Source organism: Silene latifolia, chromosome 1, assembly GCF_048544455.1.
Source record: "Silene latifolia isolate original U9 population chromosome 1, ASM4854445v1, whole genome shotgun sequence".
Classification (NCBI taxonomy): Eukaryota; Viridiplantae; Streptophyta; class Magnoliopsida; order Caryophyllales; family Caryophyllaceae; genus Silene; species Silene latifolia.
Window position 1 is genome coordinate 177,699,279 of NC_133526.1, and position 22,184 is coordinate 177,721,462.

Sequence of the window (22,184 nt, forward strand, 5' to 3'; positions counted from 1 at the left end):
GACATATGCTATATTTTGCATGCTTATCGTAGATTACTTTCTCGTTTTATAATCTTTCTTTGCATGATTAATACGTGTCTCGAACTATATTATTCTAGTTGTTTTATGTCTTTTCTCGTCTTTTCGATGATGTCAAGAGGGGGAAGAAAATTATCGTGACTTAAGTATTTGCCTAAGCTTGCTCCTTGTCAGAACCTTTAATCTCTTAAGGTCCTTAGATGCTATACTTTGTATATAAGTGGATTGTTCTTGCGTTCAACTGACTATGACTTTTATAGTATTATTGATGCGTGTCCCAAATATGATGTTTTACACCCCATTTTACACGCATTTCAGAGCTCATTTGTGTAGTTTATGCTACTATTTGCCCCATTTCGTCTACTTTCGTATTTTTATGTAATATTGTAGATTTATGCGGAAATGAGTAGATTTTGAGCTAAATCCGTCCCCGAGTACCTTGCACTGCATTTGACGTAAAGTATTTACTCAAGGAGCGAGCTTGGTGCGCATTTCGAGGCCCGAAAGACAAATCCACGAGAATTTAGAAGTCAAGTATCAGCTAAAGCAGTCGATCGACCGCTACCTATGGTCGATCGACCATACCACGACTTCCAAGAGCCACTGTTCAGAGCTTACCAGTCGATCGACCGCTCACCATGGTCGATCGACCACACCGCTACTTTGACGTGAATTAATAGAACGAGGAATAGCAAGCCCATAGTAGTTAGGTTTTGGAAATAAGAACTACGTTGTATTCTATATAACGTATGCTAGGTTTTGAGAACAAGGATCGAGTTATCAAGCTTTAATTCAGTTTTATTCAGTTTTTAGTTCAAGTCTTAGAATATAAAATTAGGGTTCTTTAGTTATAACAATTTTCCGTCAATAAAAGTTACATTCGGTTTTGGATCCTTTCTCTGCAATTTCATTCGGTATTCTCTTGCTCTTATTTCAGTTTTATTGTTTATATTTCGTTCATAGTATAGATTTGCTAGTTAGTTTCCCGAAGCCAATTATCGTTTATTGTTATTTGTTATTTAATTAATTTAAGCATGAATTCAGTAGTTTATTTCGTTTATATTGTTGTTGTTTTCATCAATATTATGAGTAGCTAAATTCATCGTGCTAGGATGTAGGGGAACTGTAGATTAGGCGGCAGTAGAATGATACGACCTGAATCGCGCCACGGTCGATCGACCGCACACCCTGGTCGATCGACTGGCCACGTGAGGTTTTGCTTCGTTTTAATTGATTTAAATTCTATATTTGACGAATCGAGTGCACGCGACTAGTTGAATGCTTAGTAAATGACTGACCCATTAGATCGAAAGATAGGGAAAGTTGTTAGACCACCAATTAAAATGACTAAACTGTGTTAAGATCGAAAGATAGGTAAAGTTTAGGTTATTAGTCACTTTTCAGGACGAGAGTCAGTACTAGTGATATTAGGGACCCGTAGCGAGATCGAAAGACGCTACTTGTTAAGAGTGGACCGAGAGGACCTCTTGTTTTCCCGCCTCATGTGTTTATTTCAGACCTACTTAGTATGCTGCTGCCGAAACTACAGTGAACCGACCATCTTAGCACCCTTTTAATATTTTATTTTCATCCGTTTATTTAGTTTATTGTCTTTTATTTGCCATTAGTTATAGACTAATTCAAATCAAACCCCCACATCATTGTTACCTTGGACTGAAATTAGACAACTATCAATTACATATGCCTCTCTGTGGTTCGACCCTGCTACCGCTATCTATAGTTGTAGTTAGGAATTATAAATATTATTTTTGGTGCACACAACGACGGGCATCAAATTTTGGCGCCGTTGCCGGGGAGGCAATTGTTCTAATTTTTAGTTGTTTTATTTTAGTCTGTTTCTTAGTTTAAGGGACATTCGTTCCTTAAACTATTCTCATATTCTTTTTGTAGTTTCTTCTTATGCGCAGATCACAGGATGGTGAATTACTACCGTTCAATCCTGAGATTGAGAAGACTTTGCGCGAGTTGAGACAATCATCTAGGATATTGCCGACAGAGGAAGAGCTGAGTACTATGTCTAGTTACTACGAGAACGCTCTTTTTGAGGAGGATCCACCTTCATCTCCTGTTTCCACTTCTTCAGCTGAGATCGTCACATCTCCAGACTTTCCAATCATGGCTGAAGAAGCGACTATTGCCAGTCACTCAGAGCCGACAGCTGCGAATCTTTATAAGGGATTCGAACTACCAGGAGCAGATAGAAAATTCGAACCGAAGCCTTCTTATATCAATTTGGTTGAGAGGAACCAATTCGGGGGAGCTGCAAATGAAGATGCAGCCAAGCATATGGAAATATTTATTGACTATTGCTGCTCTATACCCCCACCGACCGGTGTAACCCAAGACCAGGTGAAGGAGACAATGTTTATATTCTCTCTTCGTGATGCTGCAAGGGAGTGGTACAGAGACCTGGATCGAGCTGCTAATGGGATCACTGACTGGAATTCGCTGGCCTTAGCGTTTTATAAGAAGTACTTCTCTGCCTCGAAGACTAATGCCATTAGAGCTCAGATCACGAGCTTTAAACAGGGTCCTGATGAGAACTTTCATGAAGCATGGGTCCGTTTCAAGAAGCTGGTGCGAACCATTCCGCACCATGGGTTCGAAAAATGGAGTCTATGCAATCAGTTTTATAATGGGCTCTATGACGATCAGAGAGCTATCCTGGATGCGGCAGCTAGTCGCAGATTCCAGGAGAATATGGGAGAGACCAAGGGGTGGAAAATTATTGATGATTTGGCCACCCACAAGGCTGAGTATGGAAATTCCAGGGGAAATCAAAGGAGGAGTGCTGAATCTCCTTCTGTAGTTGCATTAGAGGCTCTCACGGCGAGGTTTGATAAGTACGAGTTGGGAGGAGCTTCAAAAGAAGGGATCTACCATGTGAATGCTGTTTCAGACGGTCCTTTCGTCTGTAAAAGATGTGGGGCTGAGGGACATGTTTCAGAAAATTGTCCTAGTCCCTTCGAGTCTTGTGCTGCCTTTCAACATTATAGGCAGACAAACACTTACTATGAGCCGAATGTCCATCCAAACTTGAGGTGGAGTAGCCAAAATGTCCTAAATCCGACTCCATCTCCACAGCAGCAGCAGCAGCAGCAGCAGACTTATGTGCCCCCTCATAAGCAGCAGCCATATCAAAAGCCTCCGTATATCCCTCAGCAGCAGCAACAATCCCAAGGTTCTGATTTCAATGAGTTGAAGAACTTGTTGCTGAAAGAGTCTCAAGCTAGAGAGGTCGGGATGAAGATGTTGGAGAGCCAAATTGCTCAATTGGCAAGCAAGAATACAACTCGAGCTCCGGGGCATTTACCGACTCAGACGGACCAAAAAGAGACCCTTAATGCTATCACCTTAAGGAGTGGGTCTACCCTTGAGGGGCCCGCTATGATTGAGGATGCCATTGAAAAAGATGAGGCGGAACCAAGCAAGAAGAAGGGACTGACGAATAATAACAAGAAAAAGACGATCAGCAGGTATGTCAGTCGATCGACTGACATACCCGGTCGATCGACTGATGTGCGACAAACAGTAGCTTCTGGTCCTGTAGAAGTCAGTCGATCGACTGCCCAACCTGGTCGATCGACTGACAGCGCTGCTGAAAGTGATTCTTTTCGTCCTCCGATGCCCGATAACTTGAGGGATCACTTGTTTCGGGGTACGACTACTCCGAAAATATTGGGGCAAGACCCGAATTCTGATGGGTCAGTCTCGGTTCCGAAATATGACCCGACGACGATTAATGGTTCATTTTTGAGACGGTCTGAAGAAGGGTCAAGCTACAACAAAGAGAAGGTAGTGGATTTTCAGCCTAAATCCACCGACGCCGGCATGAGAGATTTAGAGGAGAGGGCTAAGTTTTTACTTTCAGCCCCCTATCCGGAGAGATTGGTGCCGACGAAGGAACATGTATCGTTTAATAAATTTGAAAATGTTGTTCATAGCTTAAACGTACAAGTACCTTTCCTAGAATTAGTTAATCAAGTGCCTGCTTACATGAAATTTATGAAGCAATTACTGTCTAAAAAGAAGTCACTTGAAACTGTGCATACTGTCGCACTCACTGAGGAGTCATGCTCCTATTTGACCCATACTGCACCACAAAAATTAGCTGACCCAGGTAGCTTCTCCGTTCCTTGTAATATTGGTACCTTCTCAATTGAGAAGGCATTATGTGACCTAGGAGCCAGTATTAGTGTAATGCCTTTGAGTCTTGCTAGGAAGCTGAAGTTGAATAGGTTTGCAGTTACGAACATGACCGTACAGATGGCTGATCGTTCTGCGGTCCAGCCTATAGGAGTCTTAGAGGACATTCCTGTGCAAATAGGAAAGTTCTTCTTCCCTGTTGACTTCGTTGTCTTAGATATGCCCGAGGATGCTCACATTCCTATTATTTTGGGTAGACCATTCCTGCACATTGCTGGTGCAGTTATCGATGTTGGTTCTGGGACCTTGACCTTCAAAGTAGGGAAACACTCCATTGTCTTTGCTCAGACAGCTAAGAAGAAAGACCTCATGTGGCCCGTGACTTGTAATACGGTTTCTGGAAAGAAATCTTATTTTGTACTTCCTAATATGCCTATCTCTATGCCTATTCCTGTTGTGACACCTCCGCCCCAGACTGGGAGCAAATTGGAGGACGATTCTTCTGTTTTAGACATTGTAGGAGCTGGTTTGGGGAAGGAAGAGCCGCATGTCGCTCCAGCTGTGAAGGAGCCAGTCGTTTCAAGAGGCGACTTAGGATGTCTTAGCTATGGCACTGATGAGGAGCTTGAAGATGAGCCAGTCAGAGTGAGAGAGTCCGACTTGGACTTTGATGAGCCAGAAGAGGTCATTGATTGGGGAGATGATGAAGCTGTTGATCCGTTGAGTTCTGCGGATGTTGGAGTTGAGAAGGGTGCAGTTGAGAAGATGAGCACCGTTGAGGCTACCTCTTGTAGCCAGAAGCCGACCAAGTGGGCCATTCCATGGCCATTCTTGATCAACTATTAGTTGATCAAGACCTTTACAAAAACTATTCATTTTATTGCTTTTGAACCTTTTTATTGCTTTTGTGTGCGCGAGACTTCGCATTTTAAGTTTGCTTAGGATTTTGAACACTTTAGTAGGTTACTTTGGGTTGTGCGCAATTTTTGGGCGCGTGTTATTGTGCATTTGCAAGTTTATAGACCTCATTAGCTCAAGTTATCGAGCTAAATCGAAGAAATCAGAAAGTTACAGCGGGTTTATCAGTCGATCGACTGCCTCCTATAGTCGATCGACTGAGCTGCGATTTCCAGGAGCTTCTGTTCCTGTTCACCCTGGTCGATCGACTGGGTGATGTGGTCGATCGACCAAGTTCGCTGCTGTACCGGTTTTCGATCATTCCCCTGCTGTGTTTGATCGTTTTGCGGAATTGAGGGAGTCTTCCCTCCACTTTATTTTCCGTCATATTTCTGATTTTTTCCATTTTCTTAATTTTGCACACAATTACCGCTTCAAATTTGTTTTCTCGGTTTTACGCGCGGTACTTTGTTTGTCTTTTCAGGTACTTATTGGTAGCACTGCTGGCTACTGAAACCTCCTAGCTCACGCTGGTTTGGGGACGTTTCCTTTTGCTGCGCTTAAAGTCTTGTGAGTTTCCGAGTCTTTACTTCATTCCTATTTACTTAATTCATCGCAAATTCCCATTTCCTTTGTTTATTTAATTACATGATTTTGCAAAAATGGGGGACATTGTGCGATTTGGTTTGGGGAAGGGTTTTGCGTCGCATATCATTTGCTTGCATTCATGTTTACATTTCAGTTTGCATTTGTTTATTTCATTTCATTTATATATCAAAAATTCATAAAAAATTGAAAAAAATTCAAAAATTTCAAAAAAATTGCACGTTTATTTTAGCATATAGGTTGAGTCGGAACGGTAGTATTTCAATGATGACATTGCATTTGCATCTGTTTTATGCCTAAACCTTGCTAAATGACATGTTATTAGTAGAATCGTATATGCATATCTACGAGTTTTCGTTAAATTATTTGCTGAGCTTGAGACTTGACTTTGATTTTTGGCAAACTACATCATTTTTCTAAGATTTAGAGCCTATAACTGGTGACATCTATGACCAGTTTATTTAGGAATGTGAGTAGTTACTCCTTATGAGACATGCTACATAAATGTGCATAAATGTGAACTTAATCTGCTTAATACCTGTATGCATTCGGTTTGTGGTTAGTTGACACATGTGGTAGAGGTTTTCCTTTATTCATTTTACCCATAAGCTCCACACTGCCAAAAACAGCCTTTTTGTCCCATTACTACATCCTACATTTAGCCTGCCCTTGTCAAGCTAGTAGTTTACGTTCTTGGGGTTGTTACTACGTTTTTGGTAGCATATGCTCATTTTGAGATGATGGTTGGGAAGAAAAAAAAAGGAAGGAAAAAATAGAAAAGAAAAAAAATAATAGGATGAAAAAGAAGAAAAAAGAAAAAAAGAGTGTTGTACTGTTTGAAACGGTCGATCGACTGCCCATTCTGGTCGATCGACTGAGGTCCGAAAGAAAAAAAGAAAATCAATTCGCATAATTTAAGTCTTTATTATATGGCGATTTTTGCTCCCATGTTGCATTTATATCTTATGGGGAGTTGGTTGATTACTATCATATTGGAGATTGTGGGATTTGTGCTTCTAATTAGCACCCGGTTTATTGTTGAACTTTGAGCAAGAAGTTGGATATTGTCATATGGTTCTGTTTAGGTACTAGCTTGATCACCTGTACCCCCACATTCCCATAATTGTTTTGCCTCTTCTTACCCATACCTCACATATCCATATTTACCTCGGCATGTGTCATGGTCATTTGTTTGGTTGGAATGCATATGTACGGTTGTAGAGATTATTTTCATATTAGATTGCAGGCATGTTCTTATAGGTCGTAGTTAGGTGAGAGTCACTACAAAAGGAATTCTTTCTATCTTATACATTATTCACCTTGTTTTTATTTGAGTGATCTGAGCGACCCGTGAGAGTCCAATTTGATAAGTCTCTACAGTCGACGGTTCAGCTAGTTTTTAACGGCTTCATAACTCGTTTGCATGATTCATATTGCTAATTGATTGATTAGTTGTTGCATTAAACTGGTTTAGGCTTTACAGTTTGCATTTCGCTCTGAGATTGAACTCGTTTCATTAGGATTTAGGATCGAGTCTAGTTCTTGCTTGGGGACAAGCAAGGGTTTGGTTTGGGGAAGTTTGATGCGTGTCCCAAATATGATGTTTTACACCCCATTTTACACGCATTTCAGAGCTCATTTGTGTAGTTTATGCTACTATTTGCCCCATTTCGTCTACTTTCGTATTTTTATGTAATATTGCAGATTTATGCGGAAATGAGTAGATTTTGAGCTAAATCCGTCCCCGAGTACCTTGCACTGCATTTGACGTAAAGGATTTACTCAAGGAGCGAGCTTGGTGCGCATTTCGAGGCCCGAAAGACAAATCCACGAGAATTTAGAAGTCAAGTATCAGCTAAAGCAGTCGATCGACCGCTACCTATGGTCGATCGACCATACCACGACTTCCAGGAGCCACTGTTCAGAGCTTACCAGTCGATCGACCGCTCACCATGGTCGATCGACCACACCGCTACTTTGACGTGAATTAATAGAATGAGGAATAGCAAGCCCATAGTAGTTAGGTTTTGGAAATAAGAACTACGTTGTATTCTATATAACGTATGCTAGGTTTTGAGAACAAGCATCCAGTTATCATCAAGCTTTAATTTAGTTTTAGTTCTATTTTTCATATTTAGGGTTCGAGATTATTGTTCTACCATTAATAAAGTTCCTTTCGCTTCCGGTTCTGGATCTCTTTCTGCAATTCCTTTTCGGTATTCTTCTATTCAGTTTCGTTGTTTATTTCATTCGTAGTATAGGAATTGCTAGAATAGTCTCCCGAAAAGCTAATTTATCGTTTTATGTTAATTGTTTATTTCGTCGTTTTAATCATGAATTCTTCTGCTTTATTAGTCAATTTTATTGTTGTTCTTATCGTAGCCATGAGTAGCTAAATACCCTGTGCTAGGATGTAGGGGAACTGTAGATTAGGCGGCAGTAGAATAGTTTGACCTGAGTCGCGCCACGGTCGATCGACTGCACACCCTGGTCGATCGACTGGCCACGTGAGGTTTTGCTTCGTTTTAATTGATTTAAATTCTATATTTGACGAATCGAGTGCACGCGACTAGTTGAATGCTTAGTAAATGACTGACCCATTAGATCGAAAGATAGGGAAAGTTGTTAGACCACCAATTAAAATGACTAAACTGTGCTAAGATCGAAAGATAGGTAAAGTTTAGCTTATTAGTCACTTTTCAGGACGAGAGTCAGTACTAGTGATATTAGGGACCCGTAGCGAGATCGAAAGACGCTACTTGTTAAGAGTGGACCGAGAGGACCTCTTGTTTTCCCGCCTCATGTGTGTATTTCAGACCTACTTAGTAAGCTGCTGCCGAAACTACAGTGAACCGACCATCTTAGCACCCTTTTAATATTTGATTTTCATCCGTTTATTTTGTTTATTGTCTTTTATTTGCCATTAGTTATAGACCAATTCAAATCAAACCCCCACATCATTGTTACCTTGGACTGAAATTAGACAACTATCAATTACATCTGCCTCTTTGTGGTTCGACCCTGCTACCGCTATCTATAGTTGTAGTTAGGAATTATAAATATTATTTTTGGTGCACACAACGACGGGCATCAATTATGTTGAGGGGGAACTTACACTTAGTCACAAATCATTATATATATATGTTAAGTTTTGAAAATGACAAGTGTGTGCTTCGTTTTATATATACTCTTGCTCGTAATTGTTTGTTTAGTCTTTGTTAGATTGACTTAGGTTTACAAGTTTAGCAAGTAATGTTATAGCATCCTTGGCTATAACATTGAAGATTTGTGAAGCATCATTCAAGTAATGTTATAGCAGCTTGAGCTATAACATTGAAGATTCCTAAAGCGTCATAGTAACTGTAACAAGTTTCAAGTATGATGATCACTCAAGAAAAAGGCTCGATCAAGTCTTTAACAAGCTCAAGATGAAGAGCTTATGATCAAGATAAAGAGAAGATTCTACTCTGAAGATCTCCAGGAAGATTAGCTAGTTTAGGTCTTCATCTAGTAACGATATCTTAAGAAGAAATATTGGGAAAGTAAAGTTATACCTATTTGACCTATAACTTTACTTACCAAACTTAAAGTTATAGCAGTTTCTACTATAACTTTAAGTAGCGATTTTATGGCACGATTTTAATAGTTTTAAAATCATTTTCAAAAGATAAAATTCTTCAAATATATTTCAAAAATCATGTGTGTGTGTGTATATAATAGAGATGAAATATGGGTTGTTATAATGGTTAACTTGCATTTCTCTATTGGTTAGTAAAACGACTTATGGGTCGTCATGCTACCTAGGGTTTGCTAGTTTATTTAACCTAACCCTAATCCAAGAAGAAGGATTTTCCTCTAGATGGACACAGGCCTGGGGTTTCGGCCGTTGGCTTTGAACCGTTAGGTTTCACAAGTCCTCTAGTACAAGTAATCTATCTAATTAAATCTAGCTTATATTTTTATAAGATATTCTCATATCTTAAATATATACTTGATTTAATTTGTTTACTTATCTGAAAATCTTAAAGATGTAGTTATGGAAAAAATAAGATTTACTTTTATCTTATTTACTTAAACTAAATTATCTTGGATTAAATTAGGAAAGAGATAGAGATTTATTTCTTGCGAAATAAACCGCCTACCTCACGGCACTTCTAGGGTTTCGTGCAAAACCCTATTCCTCTCCTCTATTATAAATACATATGATCATTCTTTATTTCAAATAAGCTTTTCGAAATATTAAAATCTCTTGCAAACAATTTTGAGTTTAATTTTAATCAGTTATTTTTATTGTTTTGCATTTGAAAATTCTTGCGAAAAGTCGTGTTCTTAAAATTGCTTATTATACTTAAGGTTACGTTACAAGATAATAGTACTTCATATTGTTTCTTACTCGTTCAATTGTGTGAACACTTAGAAGAACAATCAAGTGCTTTCTTAGTAACTTAAGATAGTCAAATCGAATATCTAGTGATATTCAAATTGACTTATAGCTAGAGTTAGCTATACGAGTTGGGTTGATAATTTTGTAATCCGGGGAAAGGTACTAAAATTATTAATCGACAATAGTGGACGTAGGCTTCGACGTGTGAAGCTGAACCACTTCAAAATCGTGTGTCTTTGCAGTTTTCCTTTTCGTTCATTTCATTACGTTCATAATCACCTAATTAATTAGTTAAAGTTTAATCAATAAACTTTAAGTAATTAATTACATTGATATAAAATAAAAAGTGGGTATAAGTTTTTAAATACTCAATCCCCCCCCCCCCCCCCTCCCCTCGAGTATTTCGGGTGTTATAGACTCTTCATTACATAAACTAATTTGCAATAACTAAAATGAAAGACAAATGTAAACAATTGAACAAGGGAAGGAAATTATACCAACTAGATTGCAAAAGTATGAAACTTCGATTGATTGGAAAAAGGAATCACTTCAATCTTCTTACAAACCAAAACTAGATCTATAACTAGGCTAATTTTAGAGAAATTAAAGGCTAATTATGACAGGATTAAGGAAAGATTAACAAAGTTCAAGACTTGGAAATGGAAAACTAGATATAGGGTTTTTGTGTCTCAAAAATTACAAAGTCGGGGTATATATAGTGTTTGCAAAACAAATAGAGGTGAACTGGAAGAAAAATAGAAAGAAGTGAACCATCCAGGTAGGACGGACCCATCTCGGCCGGTACGGATTTGGCTGTCCCGGTGGGACGGGGTTAGGGACAAACTCCAGCATTTAACTCTTGCTTCCCTTCTTCCATACCGGTCAATGTCCCATAGGAATGGCTATAGGGATGACTCTACTTGCTTCATAACTTCTCTTTAAGAGCCAAGGAGTCTTGAGAGCTCATCCAAAGGGTCTTCAAGTGAGCCGAGGCCGCTTCTAAGCTAGGATTCCGCACCCGAGTCCTTGCTCCATCCAAATGGCTCCAAAATGTATAAATTCCGTCTCATTTTACCTTGTTTCACCTACAAAACATTATCTAAAGGCAAATGGACTAAAGGGAAGCAATTTGTACCAAAAATCGCTCCAAAGAGCGGAAATGACATGTGATAAGGCATTAAATAAGCGGTAAAACACTGAAATAGTCACATATTAGTACTGTTGTTATTGTTGAATATTATGTTGGCTAATTTTTCTTGGTGTAAATTGTATGTCCACAGTCGACAATAATGAGTAGCACCCTCATCATGGCTGCTCTCTAGGGGTGGTCAACATTGTGGGTCGGTCGGGTCGGGGGCGGGCCGGGTCAGGTTTTGGGAGACCCGGAACCGGCCCGGGTAAGGGGGCGGGACGGGCCGGGTTGAGGCGGGTCAGGGCGGGCCGGGTCAGAAGTGACCCGTGAGGCGGGTCAAGGGCGGGTCCAGGGCGGGTCTAGAACGGGTCCGGGTTTGACATTTGGGGACCCGTAACCGGCCCGGATATAGGGCGGGTCGGGCCGGGTCCGGGTCAAGCGGGCCGGTTTCATCAGCGGGTCACAGGCGGGCAGGGTCCGAGTTAGCAAGACCGACCCGCACTGTTGACCACCCCTACTGCTCTCACGATAAAGTAAACGTCTGACCAAAAAATTAACCTCATTTTCATGGTAGGGAACGAGCTCTTAATGACCAATCAGTGTATCTAAAAAAGTACTTCGTAAGTGATAAGGACCGGGAAGTATATAACCGGTAGTTATGTTCTAAAGTGGTTTCATTGTAGAAAAACAAACTTGCTCTTGTTTAACATGTGTGTAGTCCAATTAAATACTTGGCATTTTAGCATGAACTGATTTTTCCTAGTGTTCAATTTCACGTTTGCGCATTACCTACTCCCATATTCTTTGATCACAAAATCTCACTTTAGACGGACACTATCCGTCTAAAGTTATAGACGGATCAAAAAAATCACCACTTTTATAATAAGACAAACAACAAGTAGGATACTAGGGGTTGTCTTATTATGAAAGGGATGACATATTTGACCCGTCTACATATTTAGACGGATATACCCGTCTACAATGAGACTAATTGTTCTTTCATATATTCACGCATTATGAACGAGTTTGTCTACCAAAAAGATCTTAGTTCACCGGTTAAAATAGGGGTATCACGATAATAGGTCACTGATATGAACGAAAAACTCCGGTCGTAAAGGTCTGCTAGAATATATGCTAGAATAAGAGATATCTAAGTCTATGGCATACAGATAATTACTGTAAATGCTCTAAATTTTGCTCTTGAAACTCTGAAAGATGAGTACGAATACGCTAAAATAAGATATAGAAGTAGCTAAGTTAGCGATGCAGGCGTGATTGCTGTTTGCTTCCTTAAATTTTGAAGAAGGGGCCATAAACTCGTGGTTGACCAATTTAAAACTAATTGTACTTGGTATTTTCAGAAAGAAATCCATATTACTCGATTCATTATTAGTTCGCCTCCATAAAAATTTCGGATTACTACAAACTAGGGGTGGACAGAGATAAGGGTCGAGTCGGCCCACCCGTTGTCGATCGAGCCACTTTTCACCCGGCCCGACCCAATCTATACCACGAGCCCTGCTCGGGTCCTATCCCGCCAGGGCCGTCTGGGAGATTTCGGTGGTCCTGTGCGAAATCCCCGAACAGGGGCCCTAATTAACACAAATTTTCATTGAGGACGGGCAATATCCGTCACAAGCTGAATACGGATAATGCTCCTCTCACAATATGCAAGTGGCACTATCCACAGAGTATATTTTTCACGATTAGATAAAAAATAATCTAAGCCACGACCTTAATCATTACCAAAATACTTGGAATGTTGTTTAAAGAGTAAGTAGTTAAACCACATTGATGGGGCATATTCTGCACCCGCTGACCGAGTCAACACATTGAGCAAGGTCAAAGCCAAAAGACAGCAAGTCAACGTATTAGACAGCCTAACCGACGCAGCCTGTCGGCCTGTCACTTGGGTCTCGGTCTCGGCAACTAGCCGGCCGAGAGACATATCCGCGTACTCACATCCAGTCCCCTCGGCATGGAGTCAACCAGGCCTGCCGGCCTGCCATGGGTCACTCGGCCGAGGGCAAGACGGTCTTTCCACCTGCTCTGCCACTTGGCCACTTGGCCACTACGTGACAAAAGGTGAAAGTCTATAAATACTCCACTTCTCTCATTGAGAAAAGGATCCCAAACATCATCTAAAAACTGGTATAAACTCACTTATCTCTCTACAATATACTTTGCCAAGTTAGCACACAACTTATCTCTTTAAGTTTACTGACTTGAGCGTCGGAGTGAGTACGTTCGGCCCCAAGCCGAGCCCTCAGTTTGTTCATCTTAAACAGGAAAGAGCGAAAGGAAGAGACAAGCAACGACATCATTCTACAAGCTTACGTGGTCACAATACTGCTCCGAAATTACACCCGGAACAATTGGCGCCGTCTGTGGGGAATTAGATACTAAAAGCTAGTCACCTACCTTACAAAAAAAAAAAAACCATTCAAAGAGCTAAGAGGATGTCAAAACAACAAGAAATAATTGTGAGTGATGAAACTGAATTCTACCAGGATGACGCGTTCCCTAATTCTGAGATCGGGAAGTCCCCCATCGGCCGAGTCATTGAGCCGGTGAAGTACGGGATGCCAAGATAGCCAGAAACACCGCTGCCGACCGGCCAAGTCACTATCATGGGACATGTGGTCGATGCGGCCAAATTGAAGCTATTCCTGGACCTGATGGGTGGTACGCCGGTTACCCCTGTCACGGCGACAGGGGCGGCAGCGCCTCCACAGATGACCAGGGCCCACAAAGTGACTCCGAACAACTTGACCGGAGTAATACAAGGAGCTGGGCATGCAAGGACGCCGGCGGAGCCCGTGGTGCCAGTGGCAGACCAAAGTCCTTCCCACACTCGCGGGAGGACAGCGTCGTCGCGGCAACAACGAGGCCACCCCCGAAGAAATGAAGAAAGAAGTCCGACTCACTAAAGTCGGACAATGACAAGAAGCCCTTCCCGCCACAGGGAGAGAAGCCGGACTAAGGTTGCGAGGAGCCGATCGCCGCGTGTCATTCGACACGTGGTCAGACAGCCCCTCAGTGCCTATGTCCTCGACGTCCCGGTGCCGACTAAACTGAAGTTGCAGCCCATATCATACAAAGAGGATAGCGACCCGACCGACCATGCCGAGGCTTTCGAGTCGTACATGTCGGTATGGGAGCAACCCGATGAGGTGTGGTGCCGAGTCTTCCCAACGACCCTCCATGGCATGGCTCAGAGTTGGTACAAGGGGCTACCTAATGGCTCGGTATACTGTTATGCCGACCTGAGGGACAATTTCATAGCCCAATATGCTTGCAACAAGCGAAGGGCCGTGGAGACATCAGATCTCCTGACTATCCGACAGGGGGAGGACGAGTCCCTCCGGAGCTACGTCAAGAGATTCGACGCTAAGGTTCAGCAGATCCGTGAGCTGAACACCGAGCTGGCGGCCTTCGCGCTGATGAAAGGCCTCCCGAAAGGCGAGTTCAAAAACGAGCTCATCAAGTGCGAAGACCTCAACTTAGACTCCGCCAGAAAGATGGCCGACCGAGCCATAAAGGTGGAGGACTATCACAAGACCTGGGTAGGCCATAGTGAAGCTGGGCACCCAGAGAGGAAGAGCCACCGGGACAACGTAGACGAAGGACGCTGTGACATGAATAGGTCACGGCCTGAGAGATTCAATAGGAAACAGAACTCGGCGGGCGCCGGGGGGAGTTCGGGACCATACACCCCGAAGCGGTACAGCAGTCTCACCCCCTGGTCAAATCACCAGCCGAGGTCTTTGCCCTAAGCAAGAATGAAGGGCAAAAATGGGCAAGGCCCCCTAGGGCGAGGGGGACGGCGACCTTAGCCAGTTTTGCGAGTACCACGGCCAAACCGGCCATAAGACCGACAACTGTCGGCATCTAAGGAACGCCATCGAGGAGCTAATCCGAAAGGGGGCCCTCAGCAAGTATGTAGCTGGAGGCCCAGAAACAGGCTCCGACGGGGCGAATAGAAAATCAGTATTCCAGAGGATGGGAGTGATCCAGGTAGTCATCGGAGGAAACGAGAACGGAGGGTCAGCTAATGGGCACAAACGACACCTAAATGAGCTTTACCAAGCCATCAACTTTGTGCCCACCACAACAATCCCCGCTTCCACCATCCCCGATATAACCATCGGAAAGAAGGACTACGAAGGAGTCGTTGCCCCGCACAGCGACCCGCTGGTAGTCTACCTGGACATAGCCAACCACTTGGTCAAGAGGTGCCTAATTGACACAGGCGCCTACACGAACATCATGTTCAGGGAATGCTTTCTCAATCTCGGTCTGAAGATTGAAGACCTGAGCCCCTGCACTAACCCGCCGTCTGACTTCTCCGGGGCCGGCCTGGTACCCCGGGGTCAATCGGGACCGCCGGTGATGTTCGGCCAAGCCGATGCGGCTAAAAATGTTCTATCTGAGTTCGTGGTGATCGACGGTTCGTCTGCCTACAATGTTTTTATAGGCCGAGTCACTTTGAGCGAGGCCGATGCTGTGATGTCCATCCGGGCCCTGACTTTGATGTACGTCTCGGACCGGGGGGAAGCACAAAAGCTCGTCTCAAAGGACGAAAGAGACGAGATCGTCAACATCCAAGTATCTGCCAGAGGGTGCAACATGCAATCCCTCAAAGTGGCGAAGAAGTCAGAGAAAGGGAAGAGCCCATCCTTACAAAGCGGGAGGGCGACCCGATGAATACCAATGTCGGCATGGTCGAAGGAGCCTGCATCGAGGAAGTAGAAATTGACCCAGAGCGCACCGTAACTATCGGTGCCGACCTGGAGCCAAAATTCAGAGCCGATCTCCTAGACCTGCTGAGGAAGAACAAGGATGTCTTCGCATACTCAGCAGCCGAGATGCCAGGCGTGAGCCGGGAGGTGATCGTTCACAAGATGAACGTACTCTCCACCGCTCGCCCTGTCAAGCAGAAGATGAGGAACTCCTCGGCCGAGAAGGATGAGGCTATCAAAGCCGAAGTAGATAAACTATTAGAGGCGGGCTTTATAATGCCTTGTACTTACCCTGAGTGGCTAGCAAATGTTGTAATGGTGAGGAAGTCATCAGGGGCGTGGAGGATGTGTGTTGATTTTACCAATCTTAATAAAGCATGCCCTAAAGATTGCTATCCCTTGCCTCGAATAGATAGTTTAATTGACGCCACGGCAGGCTACACTATGCTGAGCGTGCTAGACGCCTTCTCAGGGTATCATCAGGTATTCATGGCCGAAGAAGACATGCCTAAGTGCGCATTAATCACCATACACGGCACATACATGTATAAAATGATGTCGTTCGGTTTAAAAACCGCTGGCGCAACTTACACTAGGCTGGTGGACAAAGTGTTTCAAGATCAAAAAGGGCGAAACATCGAGGCTTACGTCGACGATGCTATTGTAAAAAGCAAGTCTGACAGCGAGCACTTGGCCGACTTGAGCGAGACATTTTGTTCACTAAGGAAATATAGAATGAAGCTTAACCCAAAGAAATGCAACTTCGGTGTCCGGGCCGGTAAGTTCCTTGGCGTGCTTGTCAGCGCCAGGGGAATTGATGCCAATCCAGAGAAAGTCCAAGCAATACTAGACCTGCCGGAGCCGAGAAATCGAAAAGAGGTTATGACGCTGACCGGGAGAATGACGGCTCTTGCCCGCTTCATCTCTCGGTCGGCCGACAAGAGCACTCCGTTCTTTACGGTCTTTGAAAGGGAATAAAGACTTTAGCGGGGGGAGCAACGAGCAGCACGGCTTTCGTGCAACCGAAAGCTCACCTTCGACACCGCCGACCCTGTCCTGGCCGATCTTTGGGGAGACGCTATATCTATACTTAGCGATTACCTCGGCCACGGTCGGTGCCGTAATCGTCCGGGAAGAAAATAAGCAGCAGCACCCAATCTACTTTATCAGCCATACACTGCTGGCCGCCGAGAGAAATTACCCACTGATTGAAAAAGCAGCCTTCGCCGTCGTCGTTGCCGCAAGGAAGCTTAAACCCTACTTCGACGCACATCTCGTGACGGTCTTAACCGACCAGCCATTGGAGAAAGCCTTAGAAAAATTCGAAAAATCCGGCCAACTGGGAAGGACCCTACAAGGTGGTTGAAGAAATGAGGCCGGGGACATACCGGCTGACAGACATGGAGGGTGTTCCTCTAATGAGCCATTGGAACACGGATAACCTAAGGAAATATTTTGTATAGCGGCGGAGGTGTCCGAGACCGTTGTGGACACCCCAGCGCGTGATTATACCTTATGAAAAATGATCCAAATTTTCCATCAAGATGCTTGTCCCCTCCGTAGTCGTACCAAGGTAGACGCCACGGCCAAAGCCGGCGATCACCGCAATGGCGATTGATACTCGCGAAAGCGACCAACATGCTTAGTAGACGCCACGGCAGTCACTACAAATGCAGTTGATACTCGCGAAAGCGACCAACATGCTTAGGAACGTATAAGTACAGTTGAGACGCAATTCTAGTCGCCTCGGCCAATCCGAGGGGGCAGAGGAAGCGATCAATATGTCTACAGATACGAACGCTGTCGAGCCATAACCTCGATTACCTCGGCCAAAGCCGGGAGCGACGGGGACACAACGGCCGATACGCTAACATGTTCACAACGGCGGTTGGGAAGCGCAAATCTGACCGCCTCGGCTAAGACCGGGAGTGGAGGAGGAAGCGACCGACATGCCAACATGTTAAAAAACGTTTAAGTACAATTGAGATGCGCATTCTAACTGCCTCGGCCAAGCCGAAAGTAAAAACGAAAAAACGCTCAATATGTTGAAACGTAATAGGACAACTGAATGGAGGCAAAATAAACAAACCTTATTGAAAAATGTTTACAGGTGAGGCAAAACAAAGTCGACGGCCGTCCCCATAGGGATAGCCTAAACACAACCTACCAAATTTTATCAAAAAAGAAGGTACAACAAAAGATTACAGACATAAAGACTTGAAGCGCCAAAAGGATGGCAGGGAGGAAAGGCTCAATAGTTGGCCCCCGAACAGCTAAAGCTGTCAGAAGGGCCGGGTGAATCTGGTGACGACCGCCCGTCTCCCTATGCTTGTTGCTGCTCACCACCGGCAGCGGTAGCAGCATCACCAACGGTGGGCGGCCCAGAGGAAAGCTTGGCAGCTTCACTTGCCTTTGTCCTCTCAGCCTCCTCTCTGGCCTCCTTCACCTTAGCATCCCGGGCCGCCTTCTCTTCAGCCTCCTGAGCGGCCTTCGCCGCCTTCGCCTCTTCCTCGGCCTTGGCCTCCGCAGCAGCAGCCTTCTCATCCAGAAGCCTGTCAAACTCTTGCCACGGGAAGGTTCCTTCAGGAAGGAGCTCTTTAATCGCATCCCTGGTAGCATCTTCAGCTTGGTCCCGGTACTGGGCACACATGTTAGGGATGATGACGGTTTTAAGCATCTCAATATCCTTCTTCCTCTGAGCAAGGATAGCCTTTGTGCTCTTGTGCTCCTTCGCCTCGGCCGAATGCAGGGACTTCCACCTATCCCTCTGCTCATCCATGGTCTTGTAGCCGCCTTCAAATCTGGTTTTCTCCTCCTGCAGCTTAGCGGCATCAGCCAGCGCAGCCTCAACCTTGGCTCTCTCGGCTAGGACCAGCTTCTCGACTTCCTCCCTAAGCTTTCGCTCAGCAAGGAAGTCCTCCTTCGACCTCTCGGCCTCCTTCTTAGCAGCGGCAAGCTCGAGCCTAAGCCGTTCAAGCACAGGGGCAGCTCGAGCCATGACCTTTTCTTGCTCCATAATATGAGCGCCGGCTAGTTCAGCCCACTTCACCAACCTCTTGGACAACCTTATGCCTTCCGCCGTAAGCTGAGCAGGGGAAACCTTCTGGGATGAGGAGTCGACGGTGACATTTCTATCGCCCGTCTGCACAGGCTGCTTCTCCAATTGCCGTTCAGTGAGAGCGACACCTGGCGGCGGCTGATCTACAAAAAATCCAGACAAAGCATCCATGTCAACATTCATCGACATATCAGAGAGCCTGTCATCAGGAACGCCTAAGGAACCTGCTAAATCCGAGCCATGGGTTAGATCCGTACCGGTCCTAGCCTTCTTGGGCAGAGGGCCGGCTGACCCCTTTTCTTTCCCCGCCACGGTAACAGCAGCAGCAGGCGTTGCTTCCTTCCTCTTATTTGAAGAAGGAGGACCCTCCAGAACGGTGACGTCCTCGTCAACATCGACGACCACTTGATCCTTTTGGACTGCGGGGATTGAAGATTGAGCAGGAGTTGACGTCGTAGCCGCCGAAGACTTTGCTTTTGGTTTTCGGCGCGGCACGAAACCGCCAATCTCCGCTTGAGTCGCCGCCACATCCATTGCCTTCATCGCCTGCTCCATTAGCTCGTGAGGGGCCGGTCTGCGATCACGTGGCGCGGCCTTAGGTTGCAGCTCAATAACTTTCCCGTCCTTGTCAAGTCCCAACTTGTTCAGAATGGAGACGGGAAGATCACGGCCAAACCGATCTGCAAGAATCAAAGTCAACAGTTAAGCAAAAGAAGTAAACTAAAGATCAAAATACAGAAGCATAAAAGCAAAGGACGGCCTCAAACCGACCCCACTCACCCTGGCCGAGGGCCGGTATGAGGCCGACGTGGCAAAGCGGCTCGTCTAGAAGGACGATCTGCGTCGGAGGCATCCATCCCTTCGGCATGCCATCCTTCTCAGCCTCGAACAGGCTCATTGACCGCAATTCGTCTTCATTAAGATAAACCCTCGCGGCGTCCATCTTGATCTTCTTACGGGAGACGTATCTTTCACGCTCCCCCGGATTCTCACACCGCAAATTGACGCGGCGCTCGAAGGACCGGGGCAATGGATAGTCCTCCGGAACCTCAACATATATCCACCGCCCCTTCCAGTCCTTGCAAGATGTCAGCTTGGAAGCGGTAACATAACCCGCCTCGGTCTGTATGCTGTACCACCCCGTGCCGCCCAGGGTAGTCTGCCGAAGATGGTGGAGCCGGCGGAAGAGGTTCACCGTTGGGGCCTCCCCCTTAAAAAGACAGAGCCATACAAAGCCAATAATCGTCCTGATGGCCAACGGATGCAGTTGTGCCACGACGACGTTCATGGCTTTAATTATGGCAGCAACGTGTGCATTAAGAGGAAACCGGAGCCCATACTCCAGGTGTCTGATGTACACGCCGATACAGCCTTCGGGAGGGCAACAGACTACCTGATCACCCTTAGGGACAACAATTCTATACCCCCTGCCGAAGGAGTAATGATCTTCAAAAAGATCAGGACCGGAACAACTAGCGAACTTATTCGTCCAAACACGATCAGGATTGATCGAGCAGGCGTCGCCGTGCCACAAGAGATGCGGCCTCTCCGAATCAGATTGGGTCGCCTCATCATCATCATCATCAATACCCTCCAAAAATTTCGGATCAATTTCAGGAGAGGGCGACTTAGGACCCCCAAACCCTATCGGGGTGACAACCAGTGGCTCATGTTCATCAGGATGCGACGGTTCGCCCCCCGGCGCAGAGGTACTGGGTTGAGCATCAGCAGAAGACATGACAACAAATACTTAACAAATAAAGGTTGAAAAAATTTGTTTGTTTACCTTGGAAGAAAGTGTTACGCCGAGTAACGCTTCGAAAGTTAGAGAAAGAAAGACGCTTCGTAAGAAAACTAGAGAGAGGAAATTTTTTGAGAAAATGAAGATTGTGCGGAAAATTGAGGGGCGCACTACTCTATTTATAGAGCAAAGCCCATTCAGTGGACCAATCAGAGCAAAGCCCATGAAGCGTCCACCAATCAGCACCGAGCCACGTGTCAAGCATGCAGCCACGGAATGTCAATCGACATACAGTGATGAATCTTCTTCGACACGCTTCCTGGTATCTACTTGCCAACGGCTAGCTGATCAACCAAGCTTGGCAACACCGGCCGGGGGCAATCAAAAGCACACGGCACTCAACCTTGGTCTCGGCCAGCGCCATTTTCTTTTCCACATTTGATGTCCATTACACATCCATGTGGAGGGGGATATGGTACGGCCTGAACAGAACCAAGCCGAGGAAGAAATTCAACATGCGCAGAATACGCTCAACACTCATCGAAGGTCCATACCACGGCATAGACTACGCTGGGGGCAAATTGATGGGGCATATTCTGCACCCGCTGACCGAGTCAACACATTGAGCAAGGTCAAAGCCAAAAGACAACAAGTCAACGTATTAGACGGCCCTAACCGAGCGCGCACTGTCGGCTGTCACTTAGTCAGGTCTCGGCAACTAGCCGCCGAGAGACATATCCGCGTACTCACATCCAGTCCCCTCGGCATGGAGTCAACCAGCCCGCCGCCGCCATGGGTCACTCGGCCGAGGGCAAGACGGTCTTTCCACCTTTCTCCGCCACTTGGCCACTTGGCACTACGTGACAAAAGGTGAAAGTCTATAAATACTCCACTTCTCTCATTGAGAAAAGGATCCCAAACATCATCTAAAAACTGGTATAAACTCACTTATCTCTCTACAATATACTTTGCCAAGTTAACACACAACTTATCTTTTTAAGTTTACTGACTTGAGCGTCGGAGTGAGTACGTTCGGCCCCAAGCCGAGCCCTCAGTTTGTTCATCTTAAACAGGAAAGAGCGAAAGGAAGAGACAAGCAACGACATCATTCTACAAGCTTACGTGGTCACAATAATGCTCCGAAATTACACCCGGAACACACATAATCGACAAATAAATTATCAAAAAAAAAAAATCCGCAAATTCTTGTTTCAGATGGTCTATTCCGCATTTATGCATTTTTTGTAAATATTAACACTCGGCTTTTGTTCTTCTGGGACAGTCTTATATTATAGGACGGTTATATAAAAAGAAAAAGAAAAAAAAACACTATCAAATACACAGTTATCGAGAAAATATATTCAGGAATTAAAAAAAATAGAGCACTGTGAAAAAGAGGAACACAGTGGGCCCCGTGACTAGAAAATTTACAAAAAAAT

General features: G+C 44.8%; 1 non-coding gene across 1 annotated transcript; it reads right to left on the reverse strand.

Annotated features, from left to right (window-relative positions):
- Positions 1-2,535: 2,535 nt before the first annotated feature.
- LOC141621049 (small nucleolar RNA R71) lies at positions 2,536-2,642 on the reverse strand. Its single transcript, XR_012532091.1, has one exon. It is a non-coding gene; the product is annotated as a small nucleolar RNA R71 (small nucleolar RNA).
- Between the last annotated feature and the right edge of the window lie 19,542 nt (positions 2,643-22,184).